A 12111-nucleotide genomic window follows, 5' to 3' on the forward strand; every position below is an offset into this window, starting at 1 on the left:
TCATTTGTAGCTTAATCTTTTCAGTATGTGGAGCAATTTAGATCGGGCAGCTAGGCCTTGGCCCCTAATCCACAGATCACTCCAGGGCAAATGACTGTCTACATCCAAGAAGGACCCTATCTCTTCCTATTCTCTTGTGATTTACCTCTGCCCATTTTTGTTTTTGTTGGCTCTTCTCTGTTCTGGCTGGCAGCCAGGTGAAGACATGGGGACAGTCAGAAAAATCCAAAGCAAATTAATTCAGACACAGTAAAGCAGAATAGAAGAATGCATGGCAATAAGGTTAAGTAGGTAATGAAGCATTGCATTGGTTTTTGCTATGATCACCCATCCACCTTTTGTCACAGACTTTTTCCACAGCTGGCCCCTTGCACAGATACATTTCTCACCTTTCCTCTCTACTATCTTGCTATCATTTGGTAACCTTGCAGTCCACCTTTGAGGTTCATGGGAAATACATACTTAGGATGTAGTGTGGGCATTACAACGATAACCCACATGTCACTCAAAGATACCCCTGACAGCTCTCTATAAACCCACAGTTTTGTCTTCTGTCAGTGTCACCATCCTAACTAAATGCCTGTGATTGCACAGCTCATTGCCAAAGAGAGGTGTCATCCCAGAGATTTATCACCCTACACATGACCCAGTCTCCTTGGTAGTCCACTTGAAGTTCCAAAGTGGACTGACTGTGACTCAGGGCTGTGTATATATATCCATTTGTGAGTGTAATGCTGTGGCTGTCCTTGTAAGAGCAGATTTGAGTTTGAGGCAATTTTCATAAAAAGAAATGATTTTAGCGTGCTTTAACTGCACTTTATGGACTCATTGCCTGGTTCACCTGAGATCCCAGGGGCAGAGATTTGTGCTTCAAAGCTGCGAGAGTACAGACACCACATTTTAGATTGCAGTTATTTTGTTTTCCACCCATAAAACCATTCAAACAAACAATACTACTGGCTTTCTTTGTTTTGTGCCTCTGTTTGTTTTATGTTTTTTTTTCTATAAAGCATTATGTTAGCAAAATAAAAAAGACAAAGACAAAGCACCCCATAGAAAAAAGGGCCTGGGTTTAAATCCACTGACCAGCTGGGGACTTTCTACGTGGCATTTGCATGTTTTGCACCAGATGACTGCCCCTCCCTGAGACCTGGTTCTGCTAGATGTTTCTTGATGATTGATGAGGAACAACAGAAATGCTACAGCAAGGGGTACCAGGACCTCAGGTCAGGAGGGAGATATCATCATCCCAATCCAAGATTGAGTCTACTAGATGATGTGAATGCACCACAGGCCTTCAAGATGGCAGCAGTTTAGCCATTACTCAAAAAGCCATCTCTAGACCCAGCAGTCTTAGCTAATTATAGGCCAATCTCCAACCTTCCTTTCATATCAAAAATTCCCTGAAAGAGTAGTTGTCAAACAGCTAACAGATCATCTGCAGAGGAATGGTTTACTTGAAGAATTTCAGTCAGGTTTCAGAGCTGACAGTGGACTCGTCTCTGTGCTTGTCCTGCTTGACCTAAGTGCAGCGTTGGATGCTGTTGACCATAATATCCTATTAGAGCGATTAGAACATGCTGCAGGTATTACAGATACTGCACCACAGTGGTTTGTATCATATTTATCTAATAGACTCCAATTTGTTCCTGTAAATGGACAGTCCTCTTCACACACTGAGGTTAGTTATGGAGTTCCACAGGGCTCAGTGCTAGGACCAATTCTGTTCACATTATACATGCTTCCCTTGACACCCCTTAGACCAGGGGTGTCAAACTCAAATACACAGTGGGCCAAAATTCAAAACTGGAACAAAGTCGCGGGCTAACGTTAATATTTATTGAAATATATGTACTGTATTCCTCCAGATATAAGAATGAATCTTTTCTTATGGACTCAAACACGTTTTGCTGAAAAACTGAACATGGAACAAGCAAAGCTTAATACTAAACAATATATATATTAGCTGTATAATACCAGTAGGCCAGCTCTAATAGTAATTTGGTATGGCTTTGCGGGCCAAATGTAATTAGGCTGTGGGCCAAATTTGGCCAGCGGGCCAGAGTTTGACACCTATGCCTTAGGCAGTATCATCAGAAGACATATTCACATTTTCACTGCTATGCAGATGACACCCAGCTCTATCTGTCCATGAAGCCAGATAACACACACCAATTAGTTAAACTACAGGAATGTCTTTTGTTTTTTTGCTAGGATGATTGACTGATAAATACCTAACTGCTGTATGTTAATGTCTGTCTGTCTGTCTGTTCAACAAAGTATGCTGTAAAACGTGATATGCCTTAGATCTTTGTAGATAAATAATAATTAAGTTCATAAATGGGAAGGATTAATTATTTACAGTCCATCATTAACACAGATCCCGATTCAAGTCTCAGATCAGCTTCTTGTGCCAATTCTTAGAACCAAATCCACGAGCATGGCAGTTTTGAATTTTTTGCCCTATAATGACGTCTGCTTTTGTAGTCATTTGTGAAATAACGAATATTTTCTTGTTCTTAGACTTAGCTCATCCTGTAAACACTCACTCATCCTACATGTATGGGTGAATTAAATGAAGCAGTGACTGCTGTTACAATTAGTGACAACTGCATCCATTTGTGATTGTAGCTGGATACTTCCCAGCTGCAGAATCGCAAACAAGTCACATTATGCATCTTAATGGCAACAATAGTGGGCTGGTATTTGCATTGGAGAAGAGATATTGGAACAAAGTCATATAAAAATATCACTCACTTGGCAGCAGAACTACATTGGACAACATTTACTTTCAAATATAGCCTACTTTCATTAAAGAAACAAGAATTGATTCAGAAATATGAACTTTAGGCTGCCAGTTTAGCTCACAGGGTGAGGAGGCGACCATATGCTGTAAGGCTCAATGCAGCGGCCTGGATTTAACTCTGACCTGAGGTCCTTTGCTGTTTGTCTTCCCTCACTTTCTCTCCCCGCTTTCCTGTCCTCTCTTCTCTATGCTATCAAGTAAAGGCAGAAAGAAGTGTGAAATTATACAGCAGTTTTACCCTGGTTTCAGTTTGTACTCGACATTGAAAACAAAATTATTCATGTCTATGCAGCTTAGAAAGTGCTTTTCTTAAAATGAGATGTATAGACGCATTACAGATAGAATGGGGATATTCAGCTGTGTACAATTTGTACCTATATGTCTGGGAAATTAAAATACAGATCATTGTGCAGCTCAGTACAATGCATATCACATAGTAACAAATTAGACCAGCGGCATGATGTTTTGCAATTAATGTTGACAGAACAAACAGAGGCTGAGGTATTTTTAGACTTTGTTTACAAGCTAAATTACTTTTCTAATTTTTTACATTTCCTTTCCCCCCCATTATTATTAGGTTCATAATTTGGTGGACAGACAGCTTTTTTAATAGATTTGGCTCTAGTACACATTTTAAATGGACTTTAAATTAAAAAAAATGTGATTGAAGTGCAGACTTCAATTAAAACTTAAATTTTAAGGTGATTAGCAAAAAAATAGTACATTAACTGCTTGGGAATTACAGACATAATCTGTTTAGCCAATTTAATTAAAAACTTACACATGACATCTTTTTTCATAGTGTAATCTTTATGTTCTGGGTGCTGCTCACGTGATGGTGATGAATGGTAAATGGCGCTTTACTTAGTCCCTAAGGACCCCAAAACGCTTTACACTACATTCAGTCATCCACCCATTCACGCACACATTCACACACTGGTGATGGCAAGCTACATTGTAGCCACAGCTGCCCTGGGGCGCACTGACAGAGGCAAGGCTGTCGGACACTGGCGCCACTGGGCCCTCTGACCACCACCAGTGGGCAACGGGTGGAGTATCTTGCCCAAGGACACAATGACCGAGACTGTCGGAGACGGGGCTCGAATCGGCAACCTTCTGATTATAAGACAAACTGCCTACTCTTGAACCACGATCGATGAGGAAGTGTAGCTCTAAACAGAAAGCCCGGTCCACCACTAACCCATTTATGTTTCTAACTGTTTTCCACGCTCGGCAACACACCCACTGAGGAACAAACTCTGGTAATTGTCAATTCTGTTTTGAGACGTGTAAAGTTAGACACACCAGCAACCATAGTCAACTGTCTTCCAGGGGACAGAACAGGTGACATTGAGGGAAATTTATAACTGCTGGCTAAGGGTAAACATAAATTCCATAAAATTATAATTCACGTCAGGAGTAATGACACTTGGTTATACCAGTTGGAGAGCACTAAAATTAATATTTAATAAATGTGCAACTTTGCCAAATAAAATGTGGGACTCTGAATTTTTCTCTGTTCCCCTCCCCAACTAGATCAGGAGTGACATGTTTAGCTGCAAGCAGAACTCTTAAACGTGCACCTTAAAGCAGATGATCAGTAAGCTGGAGAGGAAATGGCATCTCACTAATTTAGAAGTTCATTATTTAGCCTGAAAAAATAGTTTGCTGCTTTACGAAAACATCTAGAACATCTTACTATTCATGACTGATAGAAAAAAATATGAACAACCCTAGGTTTCTCTTTAGTACTGTAGCCAGGCTGACAAAAAGTCAGAGCTCTGTTGAGCCAACCAATCCCTAAAGTACTCTTCACACACTAAGGTTACCAATTATGTTTACAGGCAGTATCATGAGAAGGCATATCATACATTTTCACTGCTATGCAGATGACACCCAAATTTATCTATCCATTAAAACACATGATAACACACACCAATTAGTTAAACTGCAGGAATGTCTTAAAGACATAAAGACCTTGACAGCCTCAAGGCATTACCTTGGCCTCCAGTAACACTGTGAGGAACCTTGAAGTAATTTTTGACCTGGATATGTCCTTCAGTGCACATATTAAACAACGATGCTGAAAAACTAGTTCATGCATTTATTACTTCTAGGCTGGACTACTGTAATTCATTATTATCAGGATGTCCTAAAAACTCCTCGAAAAGCCTTCAGTTAATCGAAAATTAGAGCACTTCGCTCTCGCACTGCAGGCTTACTTGTTGTTCCTAGAGTATTTAAAAGTAGAATGGGAGGCAGAGCCTTCAGTTTTTAGGCACCTCTTCTGTGGAACCAGCTTCCAGTTTGGATTCGGGAGACAGACACTAGCTCTAATTTTAAGAGTAGGCTTAAAACTTACCTTTTTGCTAAAGCATATAGTTGGGGCTGGACCAGGTGACCCTGAATCCTCCCTTCCTGAGTGAAAAAAGTAACTGAAGAAGAAACACTCATTGCATCATGGGGATCCCCCAGCAGCCTAGGCCTATTGCAGCATAATAATGTGTTTATAAACCTCTCCACATTCAGTTGCTAATTATTATCAATCCCTGTCTCTCTTTCACACAGTGTCTTTGTCCTGCTTTCTATCCCTCACCCGAACCGGTGGTGGCAGATGGCTGCGTCTCCCTGAGCCTGGTTCTGCTGGAGGTTTCTTCCTGCTTAAAGGGAGTTTTTTCTTCCCACTGTCGCCAAAGTGCCAAAGCAATTGCTCATATGGGGTCATAAGATTGTTGGGGTTTTCTCTGTTTTCTTTGAATTGTTGTAGGGTCTTTACCTTTCAATATAAACCATTCTGAGGACACTGCTGTTGTAGTTAGGGGATGCATAATTAAGACTGAACTGAATTGAAAAAAACTGAATTTAACAACATCTAACCAAGTAAAAAAAACACACTCTAGAAATGCCTTCATGAATGGAAAAAGCAAACAGCTATTTCGAGAAAAAAGTAAATGTATATTTCATCCATAGCCTGACAGACATTAAGCATCTACTCATGAACACTTTGCTCTGTTGGGCTAAACACTCAATTGAGGGTGAGACCTGAAGGCTGCATAAAGTCTTAAGGGTGGAGATGGACAGTCCACATACAATAACAGAGGAAAGCATGTCAAAACTCCAGAAATGATAAAGTCTCCTAAGGTTCAGCAAGAAAGAGAATCCAAATGCAGGACTAACAGGAAAGGCAAGTAAATGCAAAACTGACCGTTTTATTAAAGTAGGAGTCCACGAGAAGGAAAAAACAATGTAAAACAATAATAAAAGTTTATTAAATTTCAATAACTTACAAAACATGAACTGACAGACACTAGGGACATCAAACTGACACCACACATTCAAACACTGAAGGAAGACCAAGGCTTTAAATACACGTGAAGCAATCAAAGAGTTTCAGGGAGAAACACCAGCGAAACAAGACAGAACTGAAACTAATCAAGGAAATAACAAAAGAATTAAAATTAAATACACTGTAAAAAAATATTCCGTAGAAAAACAGAAAATGTCCTGGTAATTTTCTGCCAGTACATTTTCTGTTTTTTTACGGAGGTTTGACGGACCTTTCTGTAAATGATAAAACGGAAAATTCTGTAGATTTACAGTATACTCTCTGTACTATTTACGGACATTTCCTTCAGCTATAAAACAGAAAATTCCGTTTATTCACAGTATATTTTCTGTATCATTAACTGATATTTTCCGTTAATAGAAAAATTGAAATTTCTGTTTATATTACTATTTCCAAGCACTTCTTTTCACTGTAACTCATTAAATATAGTTCTTTATATCCTTAAACGTACATTTCTATGCAATTACAACCTAGTACACCATGTACTCAAAAATTCATAAATTAAAACTTAAATTAATTTGTGCTTCGTACACAACAACATTGGTACAATTAATGTTAAATATTCTTTTATTCTCCTTAACTCAAACACTATACTAAAATATAATGACAGCATCCATCTTGTCATAAAACTACTAAACAGCTGATACATGAACAAAATAACTCACAAGCTTTCAAATTTGAGCATTTTTATTTCCTTGAAATCAGGTTGCCCTCATGTAAATGTGTTTATTTACATTCATTCAAGTGGCTACCAAGTGTTTTCTTCAAACAGGACACCTGACAAACAAAAAATGTCATATTTAACGACATGTTCACATTTAATAATATCCAGAGTACCTTTTAGTTAGAATCACTGCCTTGTGGTAGTTTTGCCTCAGCCAAATGGTTAAGGTGTGGTTTACATCCATCTCTGTCCACTTATGATACAGTATACACATGTAGTCAGTTATAGCCAAACACCTTTGATTACTGAATTGCATTCACTTCATTAATGAAGTGAATGTAATTCACATTTGCGTGAACATTTGTCTGAGATTAACTCTTTGGGCTCTTTACCTTACAATATAACATACTTGAGTCAAAATTTGTTGACTGTTTAAGTGGTGCCACATGAATACAACTGAACAGATCTAAAGAAGATGTTCCTGAACTTTGGGTTTATTCGAACAGGACTGATGGATAACCACAGGACTTTTCCCCATATGATAACTACAACACATAATAAATTAAGACAGATTACTGTCCCAAACTTAAAGATAAAAGTGTATTTACGGGACTTGTTTTGTCAGTGAGGAGCAAAGTATAATTAGAAGTGCTTGTTCTGATGAAAAGTTAAACTGTAAACAGCAGCATAGTGAATAAGGATCTGTGTCCACGAATCCTCAGCAGTGACAACACTTAAACATCATAGTTCAAAATCCTTGATGCACACCTTTTTCTCCACGGTGTTCAAATTCTCTAAGCTGGTTAAGTAGAGGAAAAAGTCTGACATATTTCATGACCATTAAATGTTAGACAAGGCTCTGAAAACGAGGTTACAGTTACAAACAAAAACCTCTGCTTGTGCGCACAGACCCTAAATCACAACAAATAAGACAATAGTAAGACAAATTACTACAAAGTCTTGTTACCGCTCTTCATATAACAGTGTGACAAAGTCCTGAATGCAGCCTGCATGTTAGTACATCAAGGTCCATCTGAGCTTTAAGTAAAATACACTCAGCTTTTCCTTGGATTTTAAGAGTTGCTCAGTTCATACAGGAACTGCAGCAGTCGGAGTTAACGTGTCGCTGTGTTGCTCCTCCGTGTCAGCCATTGAGACTAGTCGCAATTTATTCTGAGGAAAAAAAGAGAAACAACAAGACATTTTTAAAAAGTTTGTATTTTTATAATTTTTTTTTTACCTAGAGCATAAACAACATAAACAAAAAAAGGATTAGGGCTGTGCGATATGACGATATATATCAGATTACGATATAAAAATGTCTATCGTTTCATATTATACACTATTCTTTGTTTTGTGGTGTTGCAAAATAAACTGTTTACGGCAATATTTTTTTCATGGTTTTGATGGTCACTGTAGTTGCTATATTATTTCTTAAAGTTCTCTCCTTCTCTTATACTTAAAATAACCACACTATGGACGGACAAGTGACTGTTTTTAACGCGTACTTTCGTTACCAACAATGAGGATAAAACCATCGTGTGGCTCCGCCGTCCGCTTGTTTATTTTCCACATAAACCTTTCACAATAAAGCTCAAGTTTCTGTTGAGACTTTTCAAACTAAACTGAAATGATATACATTATTCTCAAACATAAAATTTCAGAATATGCATCAAACAAATGACCTCAAATAAAAACATCAAGTAACTATAAATGGCGCTTACAGTCACCACGCAGATGAAGGCACAGAGAATACCAGCATGGCCAGCAAGGATGAGGCAGAACCAGAAGGACCAGTCAAAAGAAATCGAGGACCTTATTGTTAAATGAGGGGCTACCTCTGTAGCATGGACATGGTTTGGTTATGAAAAGTCTGACACGCCCCAGAAAACTGTACTATGCAAATTATGCCACAAACTGGTCCCCACCACCACTCGAACACGACAAACCTCTTTAACCACCTACACAAGAATCACATGAAAGAGTTTCGAGAGAGTTTACGAATGAAAAGCAAAAAAGAGTCGTCAGGTGCTCAAAATAATCCTTAGACTCAAACGTTAGAACAGGCTTTTCCTTGCAGCACGCCGTCTAATAAATACTCAGAAAGAAAATGGCGGCCATTTAAACTCATGTCTAAAAATGTATAGTTTCATGCATCGGTCAAAACACTCGACTCCTGGTACACGACGCCCAACTGAAAACATTTCACATAAGTCGAGTTGCCCGAGAATCACAGAATTTACAGAAAATGCACTATTTTGTGATATATATCGTTATCAGGAGAGATACGTCTTATATTGGGATATGAGACTTTGGTCATATCACGCAGCCCTACAAAGGATTATAATTCACGTAGAGTTGCATACACATAACACCATTCTGTTGCAACAAAAGCAGTTTATAATTAAAGTAACATACATACCTTGAAAAACTAAATCAACCACAACATTAAACTCACCTTGTGTTTGTAGAGAAGGTGATCAGGGTTTTTCTTCATTTCCTGAGACCAGCTGCTCTGGATCATCACCAGCTTGTATCTTCATCTTTTTTTTCACTCGGGGAAGTCTTTCCTTTTCTTGGCCATTGCTCTGCACTGGAAAACCAAAGTGTGTGATCAAAGGTGAAATAAGGGATATTTTTCCACTGCAGGACTTAAAGTGCTTCAAGTAGTGATAGCTGTTGATCCATTTCTCAAATAATCTGTAAGGATCTGGATTTTTAAGAAAGATACAAATATCTCTGCTTATATTTGGCTAAAAGCTTGATATAGACAAGGCATATAGAGCCCCTGCACACCAGCACTGCGCTTACATTATAGTTCAATCAAGAAATAGTTATTATTGATTTATTATTGAATTTTTTTAGTAATAATTTTTAGTATTTAATCACATTAGCACAGTGGGGTGACAAAAATATTCCACATACAAGAAATGCTGCTCAGCATTTCATAAATTACATTTTCAACAAATGTTGGAGTAAAAACACAGTTACAGGGAAAATGTGTCTGTCTGTAAATATTAACTAAACATTTCTATGTGCTACAAAATAGACATACTGTAATTGTAAATGTGCTGAGGTGAAACTATACTTTCAATAATTTTACCACTACAGTCTGTTAACCACCGAAATAATCTATGCTGGTCAGCTAGCTAAAAGTCTTTACTTTAGCAGCCCAAATCAGAGGCTAACATTAGCATTTGCTAGCGTCAGCCAGGAAGGTCTGAGGCTTAAACTAGGGTTAGTGTAACTTTGCCTGAAACCCTTTAAAGTGTACAGTAGAGCCAACTGTAAAACACAGGTATTGATACAGTACTTATTAGAGTCCTAGAATAATTTCTAGAACCATGAAGTTCTCACTTTCCCAGTTATCCACATCGCTGACTTTCGCTAATTAGCTAGTTAGCAGTCACAGCTGTGTAATACCCAGAGAGACACAGACAGCTAACTATAATATTTATGAAAACTGGTTCAGCCACTGAAGGGCAAAACTGGTGGTATCACAGTAAAAATTATTTTAACATTAACTAAAATAAAGCTTAAGTCATGTTAAACCTAAATAACAATTATTTTAAAAAATGAGTCAGCAAAATATTCCTGACTTGTCTGGAGACAGCCGAAACCAGTTAACAAATAAATTAACAATTCTTTCTAAATAAAAACACGGAGTCTTTTGAAAAAACATTATTTTAATAAAACGAAACATGAGTTTTAATACTTACCACAGAAATTTGAAGGCAGTTTCTCCAACTTCAGAATCCAAAATCCAGATGAAGCCTGAAAGAAGCCTAATGGCTGCTCTTGCGCTTACTTTTCCCTCCTTTTCAGGTTCTTTTTCCCACAATGCATTGCAGTAGTTGAGAAATACAGAAAAATACCTGTAAATGACTAATACGGAAAATTCCTTCACGTTTATACAGTAGATTGTACTGTATTTTTACGGATTTTTTTTACAGTGTACACACAAACAAACAAATGACTACCAAAATAAATCTGGAAAGGAAAACTGAAACACTGAATATGTAGAACTTGACTGGCAGGGAAAACAAAGGGAACAAGTCCTGGAACTGATAGAGTACAAGATAAACACTTGAAAATAAGGAACCACCAATAATCCAAACTCAATTCTGCTCGATATTAGTTTTATCTCTTTATAAGCGTATTGGTGCAACTCTCCACAACAGTCCCAGTTTCATATGTGGCTCCTTGGGGGAAATTAATTGCCCACCCCTACCATAGAGTCTGGTGAATAACAGAGAATACAACCCTGAGGAACAATTATACTCTAATAGAAATAGTATAAGTATATAAGTATAAGTATAAGACAAAAGACCATATGAAATTCAAAATCTTCAAAAAAAAGAAAATAAAAACAGTATAAACTTTAAAAAATATTGAGAATTCCACACTCAACAATCTGAATCCAAAGTACAATTTGACTACAGCACATAGTTTCTGGATCAACGGCAGCAGCTGAGAACTTCAGAAATTACATATGTTCATCATTATCAAACCAATAGTTTGAAACCAATAGACAAGAATATGTTTGTGTGACACATACATAAGGGCGTGTGTGTGTGTGTTTCTTAAAGTGTTTCTTTAATCTTACTATTTCTGATATACTGGAATTTGTTCTGAAAATGCATCTGTGGATATTTGTCTGTGTCTTGTCATTGAATAATGGTTTCAGATGGCCTAACCATTAAGAGGTTATCCCTCTGGAGACCCCCATGCGATGACTCCATCCCTCCTGTTCATTACTGCACTGCTGTCAAAACCTCTGGCAGCACTTCAGCTGACCGAAGGCACCCCACCTCCTCCATTCCTTCTTTCACCTCCAGTGTGACTCTTGCTTGCTCTCACTTTCTGTCAGCTCCAGTCGGTCTGACAGATCAGGAGGTAAGGTTGCCATGGCAACTTATCCATCCATGGATTGTTCCCTACTATCACAAACTCTTTGGAATACAGAAAAACAGAAACATATGCCAAGACAAAATAAACTTCGGTAAATTCCTTGTTTAAGCTGAACTATAGGAACAGACGTGTCTCTGTCAGATTTTCCATCATGCTTCTTTTGTTGGCAAAGTATTATAGGCTAGCAATAATGAAATTCTGCAGGGAAGAAGTGACATCTTCAGGTTTTTAGGCTATAGATGAGAGGAAGGGAAGGATTGTTTCCAGTGTTGTCAGTGTGTGACAGCACGTGCGGGGGGGCTAGAGGGGCTTGAGCACCCGCCCCTTTCCTGATGGGTCCCCTTTTGTTGAGGCAACTTTTTAAAAAAAAATTATTATTTTTTA

General features: G+C 38.0%; 1 long non-coding RNA gene across 1 annotated transcript; it reads right to left on the reverse strand.

Annotated features, from left to right (window-relative positions):
* Nucleotides 1–6821: 6821 nt before the first annotated feature.
* On the reverse strand, nucleotides 6822–10752 carry LOC143415078 (uncharacterized). The gene is made up of 3 exons (XR_013095687.1): nucleotides 10536–10752; nucleotides 9275–9409; nucleotides 6822–7989 (listed from the first exon to the last, which is right to left on the reverse strand). It is a non-coding gene; the product is annotated as an uncharacterized LOC143415078 (long non-coding RNA).
* Nucleotides 10753–12111: the final 1359 nt, after the last annotated feature.

This window comes from Maylandia zebra, linkage group LG23, assembly GCF_041146795.1.
Source record: "Maylandia zebra isolate NMK-2024a linkage group LG23, Mzebra_GT3a, whole genome shotgun sequence".
Lineage (NCBI taxonomy): Eukaryota > Metazoa > Chordata > Actinopteri > Cichliformes > Cichlidae > Maylandia > Maylandia zebra.